Genomic DNA, 6,241 nt, shown 5'->3' on the forward strand with positions numbered 1-6,241 from the left:
ATTTCATGTTCCATACAGTCTTGACTTTGCAACTTGTACACTCTTCTCATCTTGTCCTATTTGTATTTGGTATTCTGGATTAATTTTTATTTTCTGCTTTTGAAGAACTTTAGGAAGCCAGAGGTAGAAAATAAAGTTTACTATCAGATTATGTTATTCCAGGTCTGGCCTTTGATCTATAACAGGCTGGTGCCAATCTCTTGATGGTGGACACTTTGCACTTAGGAGATACAAATAAATCACTGGACAAGATGGTGTAGGGTACATCAATGGATACAGATTTTATGCATTTATTCCTATTTGTTCTGTTCCATAAGCAAAATGGCCTGAATCAGCCTCTATGTCCTGGTGATAGGCACAAAAAAAGGAAACACTAGTTTTAGACATCATCTCTTTCAGGGATTATCTTTGTATCTAGCATTGGCATGTATCAATTAAGCATACTATGAGAAAGAGTACTTAAAGAGTTTCTTTATTCAATTTCTTAGATAAAAGAGATTTTTTTTAATTGAGCATTTTCCGTGATGCTTCATTCACACCTTTTACTGGGCCATGACATCTGAGGCATGTCTACAAAGAGGCAAATCAAGGCATATAGCATCCAATGGCTTTCTTCCTCCATTTCAGTGGTACCAAGCTTACCTTTATTCTCAGTTCCTCTGGTCATATCAATTGTCTTTTCTTGGGCACATCTATTATATTCCAACTTTCTGGCTTCCATCTTTCATAAGGCTCATGCTGGTTGGGGGATGAGTAAACATAAGTAAACATATGACTTATTATTTATGGAAATAGAGAAGTTAGAGCAGCATGATGGATGTAAACATTTCTTGGAAATCTATGTTCTATGAAAAAAAAAATAGGATTACTGTAGCCAAAACTTGACTGGTACTTCACAAGTAGGAAAACACTGTGGTATTGCATTGACAAACATGGCATTAGAGTTCCTCAGTTTAAGGAAACTACCTTGTTGGAGCAATTTACCATAGAACATGGAGTACCTAGGGCATGGCTAGAAAAAGATACAAAAATTGTAGAAACAAAACAAAAGAAAATACTGTGCATGAGAAAATAGTGGGCTTCAGTACTTTGTATAGACAGGAGAAAGAGAGGAGAAGAGAAATTTAGAAAAGAGGAAGCAAATTGGCATGTTCAAGTTTGGAGGCAATAAGTCTAGGTGGCCAGTGAAAACTGTCCAGGGAAAAGTGGTCTCAAAACAGGAATTTGAAACAGAAATGTCTAATATTATATTTCTTATATTTTTTGTCTTATGATTTAAGTAGATACTTGTTTTTTCTTTTGAGACAGTCTTGCTCTGTCGCCAGGCTGGAGCACAGTGGTACAAACTCGGGCTCACTGCAAACTCCACCTCCCAGGTTCAAGTGATTCTCCTGCCTCAGCCTCCCAAGTAGTTGGAATTACTGGTGCACACCACCATGCCCAGCTAATTTTTGTATTTTTATTAGAGATGAGGTTTCACCATGTTGGCTAGAATGGTCTTGATCTCCTGACCTTGTGATCTTCCCACCTCAGCTTCCCAAAGTGCTGAGATTACTGAGTGACCCACCAGGTGAAACTTTTTTATAGTCTGTATACACAGAGAGATCAACAGCAGAATTATTTGGAGTAATAAATAGAGTTGCTTTTCTTAGGGCTAAAGCAGTGTCGGAACTGGGACAGCAGGTACAGAAAAAGTGAGTTCTCTAATTCAGTTGAAGGAATAAATTGTGAGGGAAAAGTTCAATCAAATTCATAAAAGGTCAGAGTTGGAAGACAGGAACTTGAATCTCCCTCTGAATGTAAGATGGCAAGATGATTCTATTTTATCTGAAAATCAAAAGACTGGCCTAAACTAATATTTGAATTATTTATTAGATGTTACATATATAAATTTTCTAAATATAACTTGGAAAAAAACTGAACTGGCTTCTGCCCTGCTGGAAATATCACTGAATGAGATTTAGGAAATACAGATTTTAATGGAGAGAGTCATTAATTTTCTCAATGATTTGACCAAGTTAAATATTTTCTGTGATCTCTCTCCTACTGTAAAATAGAGGCATCTGATCAGATGTTCTTTTCATTCCTTTGAATCCATAAAGGATTCCTGGAATGTGTCAATTATATTGAATATGACATAATCAACCTGTTATTCACAGATTTGCCTTGTTCTCTCTATATCTTTGTAAAGTTATTTTTTGTTTTGTTTTATTTACATTAGTAACATTCCTGATTTTTAAAAAAGTGGGCAAAAGACTTCAGCAGACATTTCTCTAAAAAAGGTATATAAAAAACCAGCCATTATATGGAAAGATGTTCAATATCACTAATAATTAAAAAGTGGAAATCAAAACAGCAAAGAGATTTCAACTCACACTTGTTAGGATGAGCATCACAAAAAATCTTGGTGATAATATAGAGAAGTTGAAACTCTTGTATGCTGTTGTTAATAAGAATGTAAAATGTACAACCACTATGGAAAACAGTATGGAAATTCTTCAAAGAATTAAAAGTAGAACCATCATATCATCCAGGGCTCCCACTTCTGGGTATAGATCCCCAAATACTGAAATCAGGATCCCATAGATACATCTGCTCTCTTGTGTACATTGCAATATTATTCACAATAGCCAAAATAGGAAAATAGTCTAAATGTTCATTGACAGGTGAATAAAGTATGGCATATATATATATATATATATATATACACACATACACACACATATATATATACACACATATATATATATGGCGTATATATATACATATATACACACACACACACATACACACACACACAGACACATATATACACACACACACACACACACACACACACACACATACACAGTAGAATACTACAAAGTTGAAAAGGTGAGGACATCTAGCGGACATTATGCTAAGTTTAATAGCTGGGCATACAATGACAAAAGCTGCATAATTCCACTTATAAAATAGACCAGGCATGGTGTTTCACACCTGTAATCCCAGCACTTTAGGAGGCCTAGGCAGAAGGACCACTTGAGGCCAGCAGTTCAAGACCAGCCTGGGTAATTAAATGAAACTTCCTTCTCTCCAAAAAAACATCCAAAAATTAGCCAGGCATGGTGGTGCACATCTGTGGTCCCAGCTACACAGGCTGAGGAAGGAGGATTACTCCTGAGCCCAGAAGGTCAAGGCTGCAGTGAGCCATGTTATTGCCACTGTACTCAGGCTTAGGAAACAAAGTCAGACCCCGTCTTAAAACAAAATAAAATGAAATGAAATAGTCAAACTCATAGGAACAGAGAGCAGAATTGTAGTTGCCAGTGACTGGGAGGGGAAGGAAATGAGGAGTTACTATTAAACAGTAAACGGGTACAAAGTTTCAGTTTTATAAGATAAATCAGTTTTAGAGATCTCCTGTACAACTTTCTGCCTATATTTAATAATATTATACCGTGCACTCAAATATTTAAGAGGATAGATCTCATGTTAAGTGTTCTTACCATAATAACAAAATAAAAATAAGCAAATATAGCATTAACATTCATGCTAACACAAAGGTCATGAAACATACATTTTGAAGAATGTTTTTTCTTTTCTTTTTTTCTATCACAGTAGCAATGGTTCAAACTACGTGAGTGATCTCTAAACGAATACATCTGGGAAAGTAGCATATCATTCTGTGTGCTGCATTACCTGAAAGCCTTCAGGTCTGTGGAGGGGCTGAGTGAGTTTTTGAGCCACTCAAGCCATTCAGTCTTGGAGCTTAACAGTTTGCTCCTAGTTTAAAGACATCTCTCTAGGACACTTTGGGTGGCTGCTACCATTTTCTTCTTTGCAGCTACACTCTCTAATAGCATGGAGCTTCCTCTAGGCTAGCTCAGCAAATTCTACTCATTTAAAAAACATCAATCTCTTGGCTGGATTTACCTTCCCTTCAATGACTATAATTTTATTGTTTTCATGCTGTCAAATGATAGATGGAACATTCAGAGGGGCACTGTGATTCTGAGTACTAGTGGAAGACTCTAATGGTCCTGTCTTTGTTCGAGAAAACTATTAATTAGCTTGTTCTCTCTTTTTTTTTTTTAAATCATGATTTCTTTCCTGAATTGATGAAAAGCTTAAAAAGATAAACAGATTCAACATCTGTATCTAGGCTTAGTGTGTAAGCCTCCATTGTTTTTTACAAGGCAGTATTATAGGATGGTCAAGGCAAAGAGCAAAGAATTTGGCATGAAATAAACATATGTCACATCTTGTTCTGCAGCTAGCTGTGTGACCTTGCTGTATGGCCTTGGGCAAAGCGCTTAGCCTCTTTAAACCCAGTTTTTGTGCAACAAATCCGAAGCAATTATGGCACTTGCCTCACAATATAGCTTTGAAAATCAAGTTAGTTAATAGGTATACAGCATTCAAAACAGTGCCTACCACAAAGTAGCCCTCAATTAATACTAGCTATCTTTTTTTATATTTTTATGTGGATGTCATTATTCTATGCAGATGAATTATGGGATGACATCAAAACTTTGGCTGTATAGACATCCTTCAATATATCTACTCGCATTTGGCAACAGAAATCGTATTTCCTGTATCCCAGGCAGCTAGCCACTCCTAGCTGAGTCAGGAATTTACTGCTTACAGCCAGTGACATACCCGATGCTAAATACTTGGTTATTTGCTGGTCCAGCCTGCCGATTTTGCGGAAACATTTATTCATATACACAAATCCTTAGTACCTATCATTTAATGCAAAATACAGGTCTCTCCAAACACATCACTTCGGATCTATCCAAATTCAATTGATATTCACTGGGACATCATGTAAATGTCTTTTCTTAATTCAGTATAACCTTTCATAAGCCAAAAGACTGGTGTTTTTTTTTTTTTTTTTTAGACAGTGTCTCACTCTGTTGCCCAGGCTGTAGTACAATGAAGTGATCTTGGTCACTGCAAGCTTCACCTCCCAGGGTCAAGCAATTCTCCCCAGTAGCTAGGATTACAGGCATGCACTACCACACCTGGTTAATTTTTGTTGTTATTATCATATTTTTAGTAGAGATGGGGTTTCACCATGTTGGTCAGGCTGGTCTCGAACTCCTGACCTCGTGATCCACCCACCTCTGCCTCCCAAAGTTCTGGGATTGCAGGTGTGAGCCACTATGCCTGGCCCAAAAGATTGTTATTAACACTGCCCAGTTTCTTTTGCAGGCTAATTCATTCTCTCAGATACTGCTCTGCTATTGCATGAATTGTTGTGTTTTCATGATTTATATGTGTGTATAGCATTTTAATGCACCTATACATTTTACAAGGTTAATTAACCCTGTTTGTCTTTGAGATCCTGAGCAATGCTGTATTATCTCTGAATTGCCCATGTCAGTGTCTGCTTATCCTAGATGGAAAATAAATGATAGTTTAATTTACCAGAATTGAAACAAACCTAGCTATAACAATCTTAAAAACCCCAAGTCTTAGGGTTTTAATCCAATCCACTACTTTCCTCTAGACCATTTACGTTTTTCATAGTGTGAATAAAGAAAAGACTATGAAAGTGCATTTTATTTGAAGAAGAAATCAACATGACTATGTGTGTTATTGGTCTTATTCAAAAAGTTCCATGGTTAGGATTTACCATTGCCATAGGAAGGGAAATAAAATTATTGAACCACAGAATTCTGAGCAGGAAGGTGCCTTAAACTTTGACTTATCCAGTATTTCTTGTGCTAACAGTATCAGGATCAAGTACTACTGGATTAAAGTATATTTGTATGACACCTAATAACATACATTTTAACATTCTTCCTCAGTAATTCTGTATGCAAAATAAATTGGAGAATTGCTTGTCTTGTTCAACACACTTATAACACAAATTAAGAAGATACTGAAACCCAGGAAAAAGATGTTTAGCTGAAATTACCTTTCCTAATCTCTTTAGTCCTAGCATGATTTGGACCGAATTTGGCCAATGGGAATGCTAAAACCATCCCATCTTGTCATGTCAATTTCTCACTGTGAACTGATTCTGTCAGCCCACATGGCCCATACCTCTAATGTTGGGAAAATTTTCATCATTTTTCCATAGGAAGTCAAGTATATGATAGAATCCAGCATTATAATATGTAATTAACAGGTCTTGGTCAGCCTTAGAATCAATTTGGCTTTAAGGAAAAGGTACACATATAGTCACACACACAGGCACACACACACACACACACACACACACACACACTGTATGAGAATAAAAAATAAAACT

This window comes from Cebus imitator, unplaced genomic scaffold (genome assembly GCF_001604975.1).
Source record: "Cebus imitator isolate Cc_AM_T3 unplaced genomic scaffold, Cebus_imitator-1.0 Scaffold151, whole genome shotgun sequence".
Classification (NCBI taxonomy): Eukaryota; Metazoa; Chordata; class Mammalia; order Primates; family Cebidae; genus Cebus; species Cebus imitator.